The following is a 20,651-nucleotide window of genomic DNA, read 5'->3' on the forward strand; positions in this document are numbered from 1 at the left end:
CATCCAGTAGGGCTGTTGCCTAATCCGGAACTGCGGCCTACCTAACGGGTTTACCGGGGCTCCGGCTTGAAAAGCAGGAGTAGGAACGGGGTGGTTTTTAATCAGTATAGCACTCCCTCTCGCCTTGTCCATGGCACGAAAAGGAACTTTCACCTTTAAAAAAAAAGTACCTATCCATATCCAATATTATTAAGAATCTGCAATTCATGATATGGTAAGCTGTCTCACATTGAACCAGGTAAATTTCAAAGTCTCATAGTGGGCTGGATTTTCAATCAATGTCTTTAATTTTTTGTGTATACTTAGCAAATTTATCTAGCTTTAATTTTGTAAAACATTAATTTCTCATATTCCTTTTAGTTTCAGTGTAAACAAGGTTTTCATGAAAAATGATTTTTGGTTCAATGAGTACTTCAGGTGGTACACATTTAACCAGGGTATGGTCCACATTTAGCCACCTTATTTCTATGTATTCTAGTTCCATTTATAAGCGAAATCAAAGCGAAAAACTTTGTGAGAATAATAAAAACAGGAATAGTGAATTATACAATTTTTATTTATTATAAAACAAACTATTCAACAGTCTAATAATCAGCCTTATATTTAATTTTATTAAAATCACTTTAAATCTTGCAGTTTAAGGGCTTTAAGCATGTTGCCAGCCAAATGCCCACCACTTTTCTTGTTAACACTTCGTTTCGCACCATTTTATAACAAATTAAAAACATTTCTTTAAAAAAACTCATTTAGTGACTGGGATGTACGTAATGTTCCAGGGCTCAATGTGTACCACCCTCAGGTGGCTCACTGTGAGACACACCACGTTTTGATAACTAACTTCAATATTTTACCGGCAAATCAATCTCGTAAAAACACGAATTATAGCGCTTTTAATTGCTAACTAACCATAGAAAACAATGTATATATAATTAAATTGATATTATTTAATCGAAAAAAGCTAAAAAAGAATTGAATTTGCAAAAAAGATTTACTTTTTGAGTCAGTTTGCTTTCGAATGCTCCTCATAAAAACACTTTGCTCGCGATCGCCACGTAAACTAGTGGGCAGGAATGGAACGTAAATACCTCTCTTTTACTCATATTAGCGCACTTTAGCAATGTCACATTTTCGAGATTCGGCGGTGGTTAAATGTAGCTGCCTGGTTCAATGTGAGACACCCGACCCTAAATGTACTTTAGCGCCCTATTTCCTGATACTCCTTATTCATTTACTTAAAAAAAACAGGTAACTACTATATACTATTCCTTCAGAAATATATAGTAATAAATTAAATGTACTTAAAATCTGTTTTTTTTTTTTAATTATTATGTTGTCGGCTTTCTCACGTAACTGTTTGACGAGGAACTCGACTAGTACCAAGCCATAATAGAGGCTCACATTAGAAACTAGTCGAGTTCCTCGTCAAACAGTTACGTGAGTAAGCCGATAACATAATAAATTAATTTAGTATGTCTCACGAAAGTTATTTTTTTTTTTATCACTGAAATGATTTCGATGCGAAAACTAAACGCAAGGATCCCTGTTTCGAGCTATAATCTGTGGAACATCGATAACGTTAATGGCGGCGAGAAGCAGCCCCTGTGTTGCCAGTGTAAAAACATTTCCCAGTTCTGTGGAAATTCCGGGAAAATGTGAATGAAAATTCGAATTTGTAAGTATGAATTTGTGTTTAGATTTATTGTAAAAATTATATATGGATAGTAGGTAATTTGATTTTCTCAATGTAATGTTAGTAGTTTCATATTGTCAATGATGATTTGTTCGGACAAAATAACTGGATTTCTTTGGGATTTTTCCGAATTGCTAGCGGATTTATGTGATAAATAAATATATGCATCCCCTTTGACGGCAAATGGTAAAAAGATAATAATATATGAAAAATTAATTATTATTGTATTAAAGACGATCTTTAATACTACAAGTATAAATATAATTTAAAAAATTATTAAAATTACCTGAACCGCATATGGAGTACCTACACCTAAACAAGTCGTGAAAATCATCTTTATTTTACTAGTTTTTTATGAGATAAACGAGCAGATCACCTGATGGTAAGCAATTGCCGCCGTCCATAGACACCCGAAACACCAGAGGCGTTACAAGTGCGTTGCCGACCTATTGTGATGTTAAAAACCCATGGGTTTGGGGTAATTGGGGCTTCGGTAACGTCACTCACACAACGCAAACGTTGTTTCACGTCGGTTTTCTGTGAGGCCGTGATATCATTACGGTTGAGCCGATTCGTGCCAAAAACATAGTTCTTTCACACTTAATTTTCTTATTTCATAAACACATTTTTCTCACGATATAAACTAAATAAGCACAATAATTGTTTAATAACCAAGCCATGGAAAATATCACAGCATCCTCCCATTTAAGATAAAATACCACAAGTAACATTTCAAGACACCGTATTTCCAAAATACCTAGTCGATACACCTTGGTAACTATTAATTATGCAACTGGCAACTTCGCGCCAGTACCCGCCCGACAACGGGCCGCAGCGAACGCGCGCGACGCGTCATTTCATCTATTTTTAGTGCTAAACGCTGTGAAAATACCGCGGTAAAAGATTTGTGTAGCATTTGTTGAATAAAATGATTGAAATAATCGATTTTGTTTAGTTAAAATCGTAGTTATTATTGCTTATGTGAACGTTTTGCAATCGGACGCTTGTTTCGACGCGGGCTTGAAGAAGGACATTCGTACATTGTAATATTTTTATTTTTCGCGTTCAATATCTCTGTATGCTGTGTTTTGTCCTATTACAAAAATAAAAGTGATGATTCTGTGTTTTGTGGGAGTAAAATCTTAACGTAAGTATGAAATATGGATTTTATTTACCTATCTATGTTTTAAATATTGATTTTTGTTAACAATATATATTTATTTCTTATTAAAATCGAGAATCATGAATCGGGGTGGATGTTAAATATTTTACTTTTGTTTTTTTGACTCGCGTGTCGCTTATTTTTTGGTTGTTTTGTTAATAAATTTTTAGTTCATAAAAATGCTGTATTTTATTTTTATTTCTTCCTATTCCGTAGGTATAGGTACCAATTACTAAATAGGTACGTAAAATTAGACTAAAATTACTTACCATTAATTCTATTTGTCTTTAAATAAATTAATTTAAGTAATAATTCATTACCTATTTGCTTGTATTAACAAATGGCAATTTCGTTTCTGACATCTATAACATCTTACCATAGAGAATGACGTATATTTGGCGCTAAAATAAAAATGTGCGTTTTTATTATTATATGAATATTTCCATTTCTTTATTCACCTTATCTTGTTGATTACATTTTTATTAGGAAAAAATAACATTTAAAAATATATAAAAAGCAGTAGCCCACCAGTAACGGGATAAATCCAAGCTACCGGCGGTCAGGACTCAAGAGAGAGGAATTTCCGGACAATACGCGCCGTGTCCAGAAGTACTGCTTTCTGCATCAGGATCTTGATCCATCAAGAGCCTGATGTAGGATAACGTTAGAACGTTAGCCTACTCAGGTGTTGGTCGAGGCTTTTGGCTATGAGGCCATTGGCAGATACGACTATCGGCACAATGATTGCTGAATATAATGGCTAGACAAACTTTGTATTCAATATATTTTTTCTCACCTTTTAAACCTTCCCTGTACCGACACAAATAATTCAAGACCGAAATCTGCCAAATCGGTCCAGCAGTTCTCGAGTTTTAGCGAGACTTACGAACAGCAAGTCTTTTCTATATCCTAACAATAAGGAATAGGTAGGTACATTAAAAAAATCATCGAATTTAGTGCATGAATAAGTCTCTTGAATCCCGCAACGAAATAAATCAGAAGATATTGTTAGAGGAGAAGAACGATAGTTTCCACTTCGCTCGGCGACTTCTAGTCTGACTTCTCCCGCATTTGGCGAGTCGAGAGAAAGCGATTGGAAAAGAGTAACCTATGGAGTTTCTTGCTCGTTCTTCTCCATAGGAATCTACACTTTGGAACGAGCAAATAGCTTCACTAGAGGACTGACCGTCAGACAGACGTTATTAATATTATTATATTTGCTTTGACGTTCAAAAGTGCCTTCCTGGTCTAATTGAAATAAATAATTTTGACTTTGACTTTTGACTCTGCGTCATACTTACTGACTAAAAAACGTTCCTACTCTTGCTTTTGAGCCGGAGCCTCGGTAAACAAATTAGGTAGTCCGCAGCTCCGTGTGTGTATTTTAGCTTAACAATATGTAGTTTTATAGTCTGGGATAACCCATAAGGCTGTTTTACCCTATTAACGTGAACGACGCAACTAGAAGCCGGTCCTAAATATTCTATGCAACGTCACGCCTTTTATCCCCGAAGGGATAGGCAAAGCTGCACATTACGGCACGTAATGCCGCTATACAATGTACACCCACTTTTCACTGTTTGTGTTATAAGTCCCATGTAATAGGGGGTGAGCCTATTGCCATATACTGGGCACAATTCTAGACTCCGTGCTACTATTGACAAATTTTCTAGTAGCCCAGTAATATTGCCCAACCCGGGAATCGAACCAGAGACCCTTTTGCTACCAACGAGGCAGTCTTAAATATTCAATTTTGTAATTATTAGCGATCTCGAAGCCGTGTCTTCCCCTTTGCCGTTTCTAATGAGTTTGATTACCTCCTGAAACTATAATGACCCCTTAGGAGACATTAGCAACAGTCAACCGTTTTGCATCATATTTTATTTAAGTATGAATTAGGGTGCGCAGAGGGGAAGTGCAATCACTCTACACTAGTTGTGACAAAGCAAGACAACGTCGAAATTTTTGAAAAGCCGAAAAAAACTCAGTAATACTTTGCCCGACCCGGGAATCGAGACCCCTTGTCCGACAGTCGCACTTGCGACCACTCGACCAACGAGGTAATCATTTGTGCTTAAAGCACAAATGCATTTATAACGTAAAAATAGAAATTAGGTACCCGGCTTCTGCTAAAACTACCATGTTTAATAAAGAATAACTGTGAACGGACTAAGATTTGGAACTTGGCGTCATAGTAACTTTTATTCAGCTCAAAATTACCTATCCAATGATGTAGCACACATAGCTATTGGAAGTGGGACCAGGATTTGCAACCTCCTTTGTCACCACCCTCCCTTTTTTCGTGGATTTTGTAAGACACCACCTCATAACAGACTAGATAACATCACCAGCCTATGAATGACAACTGCTGACCAAAGGAGGTTTGAGAATTAATCAACACGCTTGCTCAATGCGGTTTGGCGATATCAAACTTGTAAGTTGTAATTAGAAATTCTAAGTAGCGTAGGTTTCCTTACGATGGTTTTCTTCACCGTTTGTCAATTGTGTCTAATTAATATTAGAAGCAATCAGACCACACGTCATTTAACGGAACTGTGGACTACGTAGCGGGTTTACCAGGGTTCCGGTTCGAAAAGCAGGAGTAGGAACGGGGTGGTTTTTAGTCAGTAAGAGTCTGACACCCCCCTTTTGTCTCGCCCAAGGCGAGAGAAGACTCAAAAAACAAAACCACATCCTTTAAATAATTGAAGATTCCAATTTTATGACTCTTGTGTTAAAATATTTAAAGTTTGAGCCGTGAAATAATCAATTAAATTATCTAAGACGGTTGGGATGAGAGTCGTTTTAAAAATGCATGCAATCTAAGTCCGCTACACTTTGGCCACTGGAGAAATCTTAACATGTACCTACAAACATTCGTACTATGTCTACGAATAATGTAAATGGGGAAATAACTTATATTTTTTTGTTTATAAAGCCTCGTTCCTACTAGGAACATTTGTCGGCAAGGCTTAATTATTTTACGTCTGCGTCGCAATGGGACAATATTAACTATAGTATGATTTGTGATTTGTGGTTGAAGATGGTTAGAAGGCTTTTTTTAGATGCATGCATACATAACCGCACGCCTGTCTCCCATGTCGGTAGGCAGAGACAATGGAACACCAATAGCTACGAATCTTACACATCTCTTTCGCTTCATCAATAGTCATCATTCTTGCATGTCTCTCGGTTAAGGGTACTTGTGATATGGCCCTTATTTAATATTTTTTAAAGTTCTTTTTTATTTTTTTAAGTGGGGATAATCAAACAATGACTTTTCCCGCCTTCGGCGAGGCGAGAGGAGGTGTCAGACTCTTACTGACTAAAAACTACCCTGTCTTACTCCGGCTTTTCAAACCGGAGCCCCAGTAACCCGCTGGCAGTCCGCAGCTCCAAGTCGGCATCAGCCCTACTGGGCCCCAAATAATCTTAGAAAGTACATATGTATAGCTTGGGAAAAGTCACATGGTACTTGCCGTTGGCACGTACAGTCTACCTACCTCCTGCATGAGAAGCGGGCGTCTTAAACCTCCGGGCCACTACGACCTTAAATGCATAAGTACCTACTTATAGTCAAGAAATAAAATGAATCATAGTTCAAGAAACAAAATCCTTCATAAAATTTTACAAAGCAAAGCAAAAATGCACTTCATTTTACAAGAAGGCCTTGTAAAGCTTATTATAAGAGGCTCCTCTTTCATTATACTTCAACTGGCAAGTCGGTAATAAGTATACAGCGGTGCATTAAATATTAAAGGCCTCTATTGCAAGTAGTATGTCTCATAGCTTGACCATGGAACAATGCAGCACATGTTCTTTCCCATTGTTATTTAGTATTACGGCGTAGTTTGTTAAAATGAATAATAAGTTATAGTTAGCTTGGGTTTTGTTTTGATGAAAGATGTTGGATTAGAGTTGCATTTGGTTTTTACCATCATAACTTTCGTGAGACATACAAAATTAATTATTATGTTATCGGTTTACTCATGTAACTGTTTGACGAGGAACTCGACTAGTTTCAAGCCATGCTAGAGGCTCATATTCATGAGCAGGATTCCGCGTCACACGACGCGGCCAGTAGCAGCGCTACAATCGTCGCTTCGTGTGTCGCGGAATGCTGCTCATGAGCACACAGTTACGTGAGTAAGCCGATAACATAATAATTAGTTTTTAACAGCTACGTAATTTAAGTGGGGAAAATCATCCAATGACTTTTTCCGCCTTTCATGAGGTGAGAGGGAGTGTCAGACTCTTACTGACTAAAAACCACCCCGTTCCTACTCCTGCTTTTCGATCCGGAGCCCTGGTAACTCGCTAGGTAGTCCGCAGCTCTGGAATGGATGGAGTTTCTTGCTCGTTCTTCTCCATTCGAAGCTACACTTTGGAACGAGCACCTAGCTTCACTGACAGACAGGCTGACAGACAATTCAATTTGTCGTCGTTTCAAAAGTGCCTAATTAAGATCTAATTGAAATAAATGCTTTGACTTTGAATGCTATAACACTAGCATTTTTTTACGTCGATTTTCTGTGAGGCCGTAGTAACACTGCGGTTGATTCGACCAATTTATGCCGAACCATGGCTCTCCCACATAACTGTGTGTAGGAGAGCAATGCTTTGGCACGAATGCGCGGCTCGACCGGAGTGATACCACGGCCTCACCGAAAACCGACGTGAAACAACGCTTGCGTTGTGTTTCGTTGTGTGAGTGAGATTACCGAAGGCCTAATTCCCCCCTTCCCAATCTTCCCAATCCCCAATTCCCCAACAACCCTTAAATTCCTAACTCCCAAAAGGCCGACAACGCACTTATAATGCCTCTGGTGTTTCAAGTGTCCATGGGCGGCGGCGATTGCTTACTATCAGGTGATGTGTCTGCCCGTTTACCGGTAAAACTGTCTCTGTCAAGCATTTGTAAACAAAATATCGTGTCAAAAACCCAGCTAATAATAGTTGTAATGGCTCCGTAGTATTTATTGGAATGCGAACGAGAGCTAGCGTAGCACACATTAAACTTTACGATTTATTTTGGCATGAAACTCCATATTAACGCTGTAACACCATACATTCGCACATTGTTATACAAAATTAGCTTCTTGCCACTTCGTATGCAAAGATACTTTTTGTTTTTAAACGAGCAGACGTATCACCTGATGGTAAGCAATCGCCGCCGCCCACGTACACTTGAAACACCAGAGGCGTTACAAGTGCGTTGCTGGCATTTTGGGGGTTAGGAATTTAAGCTTTGTTGGGGAATCGGGGATTGGATAGATTGGGAAGGGAGGATTTGGGAATTGGGAGTGTATCTTTTGTCGTGTTTTCATTTTCAAATACTGATTTTTAAGTAAACGATTTTGATTTATTCTGATTCTTTTTGTAAAGAAATGTACTTTTAATTTCTCATTTCAATGGGTTTGTATACTTTGTGTTAATTTTCTTTCTTCCATACAATACCGTGAAAAGAAAAATTTTTGTTTTGACTTTGAAAAGTGTCGAGACGGTTCAATTTAAAGTATTGGTGCCATCGATTTCCAGCTTAAGCATCGTGTACATCACGCCTTTTATCCTTGAAGAGGTAGGCAGAGGTACGCATTATGGCACGTAATGCCACTGTACAATGTACACCTTTCACCATTTGTGTTATAAGGTTTTTTAGTCAGTAAGAAACTGACTGACACTCTCTCTCGCCTCGCTCAAGGCGAGAGAAAACATTGGATGATTTTCCTCCCTTATACAAAAAACTCAGCTTGAAACTAGTCGAGTTCCTCGTCAAACAGTTACGTGATTAGACCGATAACATAATAATTAATTTAGTATGTCACACGAAAGTTGTAATAAAACGTATCAATTACTTGCTCCATATTTAATATTCAACAAACAACACAGGCGAAGTAAAAAAACATACAATTTCGCACCACAATAATAGAAAAATATGCAAATCTTGTAGCTAAAGCGTCCAAATATTTTATTAACACGACTAAATAACTATTACTTAGCTACATACGAACGCGACATTTTGGCTCGATGCCATACACGCACGCAGCAAAGAGTTTGCATTTAATAACATTTCTAGCAAGCAAAGAGGTTTAATAGTTTTGGCCGGCGTTTGACATTTCTGTTTTTAATCTGTGGCGTTCGCGTTTTCGCGGGAATTAGCTGTGTTTTTTTTTTGAGGTTAGATTTAAAGATTATGTTTTTTTATGGAATTGGGATTAGAATTAGTATTTTTTGTTTTTTTGCTTCGGCACTGCTGGGCCGGCTCGACCGGAGTGATACCACGGCCTCACTGAAAACCGATGTGAAACAACGCTTGCGTTGTGTTTCGCTTTGTGAGTGAGGTTACCGGAGGCCCAATTCCCCTCTTTCCCAATCTTCCCAATCCCCGATTCCCCAACAACCCTTACATTCCTAACCCCCAATAGGCCGGCAACGCTCTTATACCGCCTCGAGTGTTTCAAGTGTCCATGGGCGGCAGCGATTGCTTACCATCAGGTGATCCGTCTGCTCGTTTACCGTCTTATTCAATAAAAAAAGATATATTTGTTTATTTAATTTTATGTATTGTGTATATGTTCTAGATTTGTAAAGACGAAAATAGGATTGCGTATTGCAATCTGCATAATGTTTATCTTATTATTAACTTCGAACACAAGAGCTTCCTACCTATTTCTTACTTTAGTTATTTGTACATAAAAGCCTAAATACGATAGCACAGGATTAACATCTATACTAATATTATAAAGCTGAAGAGTTATTTGTTTGAACGCGCTCATCTCCGGAACTACTGGTCTGATTTGAATAATTATTTTTGTGTTGGATAGCTCATCTATCGAGGAAGGTTATGGGCTATAAAACATCACGCTACGATTAATAGGAACCGAGCAGAGCGGTTGAAACCGCGTGGAAGTGGCTAGTATTCGATAATTGTAGTCACAAGACATGTATTTTTGCACTTTTCAGACGTTAAAATTGCAATATATTAATATTAGCGTATGCTAATGTCATAGTTTATGTGTTGAGGTAATTGGGCCTCCGGTAACTTTACTCACACAACGCAGGACTTGTTTCACGTCCTTATAAACAACTCCTGTTCCAACTTGCATCCCAATCTCTTCAGCCATTTTGACGTGATTGAGTAACAAACATACATACAAATATTAGAACTTGATACGGGATATTTACCATGTTTTTCTATGTCTATGAGTTTCCTTTTTACTTTATTTACTCCAGTTCATCCGTGATCATGGCGCTTGCAACAGTGCCGAAATATCGGAAACTCATAAACATAAATAAACATGGTAAATATCCCGTCTCAAGTTCTAATGTAAGTGTTTGTGACCATGTCAGTTTAAGTCTTTGACTGCCAATAGAAAACTGTTGAAGGCAAATCCTCCGCTAACGTCGTTCACCGGTGACCACCACGGCGTTCAATATGTTTAAAACTTTCATACAAACTTTGGCATTTTAATAATAGTAGTAAGATTTAATGCTATGTCGAATTTCTCACAAACAAAGCGAAAGTACAAAGCAAGAAGGAAGCAAGTAATATAAACACAAACTTGACTAGTTTATTACACCTTTGAAGTTGCCATAAAATGTTTGTTTGAGCTTTTAATATATCTCTAATGTAAACTAAATTAAATATACCGTTTTTGAAGTATAGATACGTTAGCGTATAAAATGGATGTCGTAAAATTTTATAAGTTAAAAAGAAACTTCACACCTATTTCTAAACTGTATTTGTTGTCTGTTTACGATACCTACTAACATCGTGGGGGAGCTATGTTCCGGCTTGAATGGAGAGATAGTGCTTTTCCACCAGAGATGTGCTATGTATTTTGTAAGGTAGGATAATCGTCCAATGATTTCACTCACCATGGGCGAGGCGACAGCGAGTGTCAGACTCCTACTGACTTAAAACTACCCCGTTCCGACTCCTGCTTTTCGAGCCGGAGCCCTGGTAAACCCGCTAGGTAGTCCGTAGTTCCGGATCAGAGATGTGCTATAAGTTGTTGTGGATGCTTTTGGTTTGCACCAATCATATTCGTTGGTACACATAGCTTCCCTACTATCGATACATCGCATACTCGAGCTGCGCATCTTCCTCACACAGCTATATATCTTAGTATCAGTGGAAACGGTCACATAGTTTCACAGTTTACCTATGGCATCTTCGTAGCATAGCTACGTAGCACATCTGTGATGAAAAAACACTCTAACAATAGAGTAGATGACTAATTTTCATTTTAATGTCCGTCTTGTAGATTATTTTAAAACATTACACACACATTTTTTACTTTCTTACGGAAACAAATACTTTCGAAGATAGCAGATCTATCTGCTGACTGCTGACTGACGGACGAAATAGAATTTTAATTTTCATACTCCGTCATCATCCCTATTGCAGTTCATAATCTACCCCTGTTCCAAATTGCATTCCGATCCCTTCAGCCGTTTTGACGTGATTGAGTAACAAGAATACACACAAACATTCGCATTGATAATATTACTACGAAAATATCATCTGCCAAAAAATGTAATGTCTGTATTTTTATTTCATACACAGTCTCAAGTGTCGGTGTGTGGTTTCTATCAAATATTGATATGCACTTGTAACAAACAGACAGACTGACGGACAAATGAGAATTAGTAAATGATTATAGAAAAAAACGACACGTAATGCCGCTATACAATGTTCACCCATTTTCACCATTTGTGTTATAAGTCCCATGTAATAGGAGGTGAGCCTATTGCCATATACTGGACACAATTCCAGACTCCGTGCTACTACTGAGAAATTTTCGAAAATCTGAAAAAATCCCAGCAATACTTTGCCCGACCCGGGAATCGAACCCGAGACCCCTTGTTCGGCAGTCGCACTTGCGACCACCCGACCAACGAGGCAGAGAATTAGTAAATGATAATGTTGCTAGAAAAAAATGTTGTTGAATAGTATAGACTGGTGTTCATTGACGGCGCCGATTGCTTACGAAACGATAAAGCGTTCGGCGTTGTTTCACGTCGGTTTTCTGTGAGGCCGTGGTATCACTCCGGTAAGCCGGCCCATTCGTGCCGAAGCATGGATCTCCCACATTTAACTTCACACTATTATGACACCCGCGCGAAGAGTAGCGGTAGTAACAAACATGTTTTGTATGTTTTTAAACACAATTTTTATCACTGGCTACTGACGGCCACTCTAAAACTATTCCATGCGCGCTACTCAAACAGAGAATAAATAACTCAATGGACTATATTTATTCTAAGAGTTATCCGTGTTTTTATATCAAATGCTACAAGGTCGAGGTTCGATTCCAGTTCATACAAACAACTTTTATAAATGTGTTACGAGAATTTCTTTTCGTTGAGGTTCATTGGTCTGAGTGTAGTGAAGTGTAGATTTGATTACAGTCTTGGGCTAACATTAGAATGCGTGCGACGCGTGCCTCAAAGAGTCATTAGACCACCACAGATGGGGCCCAATAGGGCTGATGTCTAATCCGGAGCTGCGGACTACCTAGCGGGTTTACCGGGGCTCCGTCTCGAAAAGCAGCTAGGAGTAGGAACGGGGTGGTTTTTTTGTCAGTAAGTGTCTGATACTCCTTCTCGCTTCACCCAAGGCGGATTCATTGGATGATTTTCCCCCCTTAAAAAGAAAGTAGCACCGTGTTATTCCTAATGGGACCCATCCATGGTGGTCTGGCTTTTTGAGGCTAGCATGACTGCTTCACGGAAGGAAGAAACACTTTAACCCTTAAACCCGAGATTTTTGACCCCAAAAACAGGTCAAAAACCTGCTTACTTTCAATATATTTGACCCCTTTAAACCCTAATCATTTAAGAATCTTTCTTGGGCCTAAAAAACCTTTTTTAAAGCAATTTTTCTTCAATATATCACGGTGTTAGTGTGATCCCTATCTTGACAAATGGGCCGATGTAAAAAAGAAGGTAATTTCATATTTTACGGTATTCAATAAAAACTCATACGTTATAGGTAAAGTAATAGTAGGTTTTTATGGCTTTTTCGTGAGTATAAATAAAATTAGGTATTAAAAATTTCGTCGATCGTTCGTTGAATGGAGTTTCTTGTGCGTGCTTTTTCATAAAATAGAATGAACCTAAGCGTGCTTTTCCACCAGAGATGTGCTACGTTACGTTGCTGTGGATGCGTTTGGCTTCCACCAATCATATTCATTGGTACACATAGCTTAGCACTGGTGGAAAAGGATTCAGCTAAACTATGTTGTTTATGGATGGCTTCACTACTATCGATACACCGCATACTCGAGCTGCATCTTTCTCGCATAGCTACACAGTTACATAGCTTAGTATCAGGGGAAACGGTCACATAGTTTCACAGCTTAGCTATTATATCCTCGCAGCATTTGTGAATATCAAGAAGTTAAATAAACATTGAGAGAGTTAAGTAGACTTAACTCTTTTTAAAGTAGTTGGTTCAAAAATACACACGATGCGTATTTGTAAATGAAAACAATCGCTATCAATTGCATTCATTGACGAAGCGACAGAGACAGTGAAAGAGATAGCTCTTTCATAACAAACTCTTATGTAGACTTTTTGTATGAAAAAAAAAACTACACATAATCAATTATTTATATTTACTATTGTAATTTTCGAACATAACACTAGCTCCCATTAAAGCCGTGGCAGATACTTTTAGAACATCTTAGATTTATTATAACACCCCTCTTTTTGCGTCGGGGGTTAAAAATGTGCAACATCTGTCTACCCTTTCAAGAGAAAGTTTTAGCAAAAGTCACCATACACAGAAAATTCCTTACCTTTATCCATAGTACATTCACTAAAACTCTCATACTACAACTCTACAATTTAATAAATAAATAACTAAACGACACCAAACCAACCATATTTTATTCAATACACATCTATCTCAAAAGGCCGTGTCTTAAAAGGCTTGGAATCATGAAACATAATAAAAAACCTTGTACCAATCAGACTGGTAACCTCAAAACATTATGTTTTCTGACCCTTTTTTGTGCCATAAACCTCCTACAGAATGTATATATAGAATTAGAATTGTACGTTCTGTCTGTCTGTCTGTGACTTTTTTATGGTATAAGCCGGTAAATGAGCAGACGAATCAGCTGATGGTAAGCAATCGCCGCCGCCCATGGATGTTCGAAATGCCAGAGGCGTTACAAGTGTTGTCGGCTTTTTTGGAGGTTAGGAGTTCAAGGGTTGTTGGTGAATCGAAGATTGAGTAGGTGGGGAAAGGGGCAGTTAGGCCTCCGGTAACCTTAATCACACATTGCAAGCGTTGTTTCACGATCCCTTCCGCTAATTTGACGTAATTGAGTAACAAACATACACACAAACTTACTGACAAACTTTCGAAATTTTATTATTTTTCTTTAAAAAATAACGTTAACCCACGTCACTATAACGTTAACTCCTGTGTCGTGTGTGCGTTTACAAACATACAAGTTCACATACACATGACACTCAGACCCGAAACAATAATTTGTGGATCACACAAAGAGTTGCTCCGTGCGGGAATCGAGCCCGCTACACGTTGCACGGTAGCCGGTTACCCACCCTTCCCACTAATTTATAAGATCAGTACAGTAATATTCTTACAAGAATTATGTTTTCGCCAAGAAATCCAGAATTCACAAACAAGTGAATCCACAAGCTAAACCCAGTATAAAATAAATGGGCATACATGATACTTACTACCGGTATGCATCGTTCGAGCCTTTAATAAAAAAAGGGTTGCCTTTACAGCCCGCTTACATAGCGTAACAGCCGTGTATGGGAATCTTTATTGTGTTGCCAGTTTCGTTATTGGTTTGTTTTTTTTTTATTTGAGCTGTCATTTGATATGTTTTTTGGCGCGGTTTGTGTTTGACAGCTGTCAAAGTGATTGGCGGGTTTGTTTCGTTTTAGGTTAGTTTTAAAATCTGTGACTGCCTCGTTAGTCGAGTGGTTGTAAATGCGACCAGAGGTTTTGGTTTCGATTCCCGAATCGGGCGAAGTATTGCTGGGTTTTCTTCGGTTTTTCGAAAATTTCTCAGTTGTAGCACGGAGTCTGGAAATGTGCCCGGTATATGGCAATAGGCTCACCACCTATTACATGGGACTTACAACATAAATTGTGTAATGTGGGTGTACATAGTATTTACCGAATTTTTTTGTGCACACATCTACCCCTTATCTACTTTCTTTTAATTGTTCCATCCAAAGGTTGTCTGGAAGAAATCACCATTGTGTGATAAGACCGCCCATTGTACGCATATTTCTTAAAATGTATGTAACCTAGGCTACTTGAATGTGTACAATAAAGCATATATAAATAAATAAATAGTACAGTGGCATTACATGCTATAATGTGCGCCTCTGTCTAGGACTCCGAATTATGCACTTTGAACTCCGAACTACGCACATCGGACTACGCACACCGGACTATGCACCCCGGACTACGCACCGCGGACTACGCACTCCGGACTACGCACTCCAAACTACGAATTCCGAACTACGCAGCCCGGACTACGCGCACCGAACTACGCACTCCAAACTACGCAAACCGGACTACGAAAACCGAACTACGCGATCAGAACTACTCACTCCGGACTACGCGACCCGGACTACGCACTCCGAACTACGCAACCCGGAATACGCGCCCCGAACTACGCGCTTCAAACTACGCACACCGAACTACGAAAACCGAACTACGAAAAACCGAACTACGCGATCAGAACTACGCACATCGGACTACGCGCCCGGACTACTCATTCTAAACTACGTACTCCGGACTACGAATTCCGAATTCCGAATTACGCAACCCGGACTAATACCAGGATTAAAGGCAAAATAAAAGTCGAAATAAATAAAAAAAAATTCAAAGTCAAAATTGTTTATTTCATATAGGCCGGGACGGCACTTTTGAACGTCAAAACAGCCCAAAATGTCTGTCTGTTGTCAGTCTAGTGAAGCTATTTCCTCGTTCCAAAATGTAGATTCCTATGGAGAAGCACGAGCAAGAAACTCCATAGGTCTAGAAACTAGTCGAGTTCCTCGTCAAATAGTGAAACAATGCTTGCGTTGTGTGAGTGAGTTATCGGAGGCCCAATTCCCCCTTCCCAACAACACTCAAATTGCTCAAAAGGCTGACAACGCACTTGTAACGCTCCTGGTGTTTCAACTGTCCATGGGCGGTGGTGATTTCTTACCATCAGGTGATACGTCTACTCGTTTACCGGCTTATATCATAAACAAAAAATCACTGGGTAATAGCTCGACGTCCGTGTATAGTAAGGCTTAAGGGGGCCCAATGGCAGTGTCAAGAGGTCTGAGCTCAGCTAAACGACTCCTCCAAAACCTTACTCGTTGCGATTCTTAAAGTACCTCCTGTGAGGTCAAGTTGAAATATTTATTTTTGGATTGAGGTCAGAGATGCCTCTAAGTGCGGGGTTTGATCTTCGAGTGAGGTAAAGTGTTCCTGTGATTAGCCACTAGGGGAGCCCAGTTGTGCAGTCTCTTTTGTGTCTTTAGGCTTAAGTCATTCTGTCTCCTGCATTAAATTCACAGAGGAAAATGGAAACTATCCGAACTAAAGAAAATGTTCTTTTTATAGTAGCAGCAATAGCTTAGCTATTACGTCGTCACAGCACAGGTACATAGCACATTTCTGTGGTGGAAAAGCACTCTAAATCTTAGTTTAGGAATGGTTGACCTTTGTAACCTTTGTAATTAGTTTAGCTATCAATATTCTTAAACTTTTTAATATAATTCGTTCTAATATTGCAAACTTTTTATAAAAACTTAAATTGTGCCCAGTGTACAATATGTATAGCAATAGGCTCACCCCCTATTACATGAGACTTAACACAAATGATGAAAAGTGGGTGTACATTGTATAGCGGCATTACATGTCGTAATGTGAACCTCTGCATACCCCTTCGGAGATAAAAGGCTTGTCGTTGCTTTATAAAAACTAGCGAAATACTGATTTTCATATTTAGTTTCATAAAAAAATATGATACTTTCCATTCGCTACGAATTTTATGTAAACAAATATTTTTATTTGCAAACAGAAAAAGCTGAAAGCCAGCTAGCTTCGACGTTGCGTAACGGTAAAACCAGAGTTGCCATACCGAAATATTATTAGTTCTTTTTAATCTAATATTCTGAATAGCAACACTAGAGCAGATGTTACTATTGGCTGACTTTTTTAATAAGAGTAGGTCGTTTAATTTTGTTTTTCGGTACCTATGTTATTTTTTTTTATTTGCTCCTGGATTTTAGTCAAACAAAATCAAACTTATTTATGTTTTTTTAAGAGGAAAAAATCATCCAATGACTTCTCCCGCTTTGGGTGAGGGAGTGTCAAACTCTTACTGACTAAAAACCACCCCGTTCCTACTCCTGCTTTTCGAGCCGGAACCCCGCAGCACCGGAAAACTTATTTAGGCTAAAGTAAAGCTTCAATACTTGAATAGGATGCTTTTCTACCAGAGATGTACTATGTAACTATGCTACGAAGATGTAATAGCTATGCTGTGAAACTGTGTGACTGTTTCCACTGATACTAAGCTATGTAGCTGTTCGAGGAAGAAGTTGCAGCTCGAGTATGCATAAGACGAGTATGTATAAGACGCATCACGCATAAAAAATATAGCTCATCTGAGTCCGTTTCCACCAGTGCTAAGCTATGTGTACCAATGAATATGAGTGGTGGAAGCCAAACGCATCCACAGCAATGTAGCATAGCACATCTCTGGTGGAAAAGCATCCTAAATCTCGTTTATTACCATTATCCGTTTGTGGTTTTTGGCAGTGTTCCGTTTACACTATGCATTGTATTATCTATGCTTAGTGCACAAATAGTTATTGATCGAGTGGTCACAAATGTAACAGCTAAGTAAAGGGTTTTTGGTGCTATTACTTGGTCATACAAATATCAATGGGATTTTTGTTTTCTAGAGTTTCTAAAACAATAATAAAAGCACAAAATTAAATAGACGATCGGACCAAACCGTCACCGTACGGTCATTTTAATTCGGTGGTCCAGCTTCCATTCCGGTTTACATTGCATGAGATATAGTATAAGTGTGGGAGAGCCATGCTTCGACACTGCTGGGTCGGCTCGACCAGAGCGATACCACGGCCGAGCAGAAACCGACGTGAAATACCGCTTTCATTGGGTGAATGAGGTTACCGAAGGCGCAATACCGCCAATTTTTATAGTTATTTATAATCTACAAAATGGAAATTAAAATAGAAAATAATTTCGACCATATTAATTAAAACTGATATATAAGTATACCATAACCGCTAAAACAGGTCTAAGAAAGAACATATATGTGTGCAGTGACAACACAAAAAACATGAGCTTCCCTACCTATCCATATACACAAAAAAAGCGTGCCTATATGTTTATAATTAAAGTTACATAACGCGACATAACACGGCCATTTGTAGCGAGCCATGCGAAAAGATAACAGCCGCCCAGCTTATATTAATGTACTGTTTATACACCGGTGATGTTGTATAACTTAGCTGCTAAATATAAACCCTTTTGCTGTATAAAGGGGTAGGTAGATGTAAAATGTGGTGAGTACCTAAATATACAAATTACTTGCGACCCGCTCCAGCTTCGTATGGGTGCAATGGTGAGATATTATGCATGTATTATACATATGAACCTTTCTCTTGAATCACTCTATTTATTGAAAAAACCGCATCAAAATCAGTTGCGTAGTTTTAAAGGGACATAGGGACAGGGAAAGCGAATTTGTTTAATATAGTGAAGTAATTCGCCCGCGTTCCTTTTTCTATGGTATAAGCCGGTAAACGAACCGAAGGATCACCTGATGGTAAGCAATCGCCATGGACACCCGAACACCAGAGGCACTTTAGCAGGCAGGATACTTTTTATCTCACGGCACGTTACAAGTGCATTGCCGGCCTTTTGGAGGTTAGGAACTTAAGGGTTGTTGGGGAATCCGGGATTGGGAAGATGGATATTTGGGTTTCCGGCAACCTCATTCATACAACGCAAGCGTTGTTTCACGTCGGTTTTCTGTGAGGCCGTGGTATCACTCCGGTCGAGCCGGCCCAGCAGTGCCGAAGCATGGCTCTCCCACACTTAAAGTCCTTAGGCGGGGTATATTATAAAGAAGAGAAGTGATTGGATGATTTTCCCCCCTCAAAAAAAAAAAATCGCCTCTGGTGTTTTGGGCGTCCTTGAGCGGGCTTTGCCATAAAAAATATATGATATCATACAGATAAAAATCTGACCTCAAATCCCTTCATGTTTCCATTTTAAAACACATTACATGGTTGCTCAAAGCGTGAAAACTCCGCTTTACTAGTGATTAGTATAAAAATGATTTATGAGTTGGCGCCCAACGTGGGACCGCGGTGGACGGCCAAATGTTTCTTTTTTCATGCAAATCTTGTTCAGTTGCGGTTTTGTAAATGGTGCTGTAGTTGGTTTTGGTATATTTTTTTAGATGCCGTGTGATATTAATCAAAATGTCTAGTTTTTCTTTTTTGAGGGGGAACAATCATCCAGTGATTTGTCACGCCTCATGTTATATTATAACTTTCGTGAGGCATACTCAACTAATGGCTAGGTATTCGACTAGTTTTCCCTGCTAGAGCCTTACCAGAGGCTCCTATTTATGAGCAACATTCCGCGATACACTTGTGTTGTGGGTGCGTTTATAAATATACAAGTTCACATACACATAACACTCAGACCCGAAACAACAATTCGTGGATCATAGAAAGTGTTTCTCCGTACGGGAATCAAACCCGCTGATACATTGTACGACAGTCAGTAGCCAATCGTGCAATGAAAGTTCCTCGCGCACTATAACAGCAAAGTGTTATTGCACATCATTACTTCTACCTATCACTTATACAATACACAGCCACCTAAAAATCAACTTCCCATTCCGAAAAATTTCCAAAACAACAGAAATAAAAACAGAATCACTCGTTAAAAATTCACTCTTGATCGGTCCCAGGTTGGGCGCCAATTCGGTGCCGAACAAAATTGCAACTACCCACATGCATTATTTAGATACAGAACAGTGGTGGTGCTATCCGAAATAGTTTCTATTTAGGTCGATGTATATTCAGCTTCCGTGCAGCTAGGCGAAATTTCAGACTGAAACTTAGACATAACTGACGGGTTCAGACTGAAATACCGGCTGAAATTGTCTAGTGCAGTATTGGTTGTGCTTGCTTTGAGTTCGAAAATAGGTAACGTGTTCATTATAGTGACAACGTGGTTGGGAGTAAGCAGAATACCCCTAATTTAATTGGTTTTTCATCAATTTCTGTATGCAGGTCGCTTCTAACCTCGCTATGTGTAGTCATTGGGAGAGGACTGTGAAAACCTCTTATGACTTAATTTAAACCACATATTTGTAATCATCTTGGCTGACGATATACGAAAAATGAGCGCAATAGGCCCAGTAGTAAAGCCAAAAAATGCATTATTCATAATGCTCTTTAAGCTAATTTGAACACTCTATACAAATATGGCATGGACCAAGATCCCAGGGCCCCCAGACGTTACTTATTTTTGAAGTAACGAATTTTACGGTATAGATACTCTTCCATGTGTTTAAGAGTGTGTGTGTAGTAACTAGTTTGACTAGGCGGCCCGTTCACAGGTAGCAGGTAGAAAAGGTAGACAAAAACATAACTTACTTTTGTTGAATTCGAAGTGCTGATTTTTATATATGTCACAGAGAATATTATTAAAAATAAATATTTCATATTGACAGACCGTTTCTGTGG

At 38.8% G+C, this 20,651-nt stretch overlaps 1 protein-coding gene across 2 annotated transcripts in view; it reads left to right on the forward strand.

The window, feature by feature from the left end:
* The first annotated feature begins 2,480 nt into the window (after window positions 1-2,480).
* LOC118278646 (Kv channel-interacting protein 1) overlaps window positions 2,481-20,651 on the forward strand; it is a 173,650-nt gene continuing 155,479 nt past the window's right edge. For both annotated transcript variants that reach the window (XR_007706929.1, XM_050703890.1), the window contains exon 1: window positions 2,481-2,837. The gene's annotated coding sequence lies outside the window, so the exon portion shown is untranslated. The remainder of the gene's footprint in view (window positions 2,838-20,651) is intronic.

Source organism: Spodoptera frugiperda, chromosome 24 (genome assembly GCF_023101765.2).
Source record: "Spodoptera frugiperda isolate SF20-4 chromosome 24, AGI-APGP_CSIRO_Sfru_2.0, whole genome shotgun sequence".
Lineage (NCBI taxonomy): Eukaryota > Metazoa > Arthropoda > Insecta > Lepidoptera > Noctuidae > Spodoptera > Spodoptera frugiperda.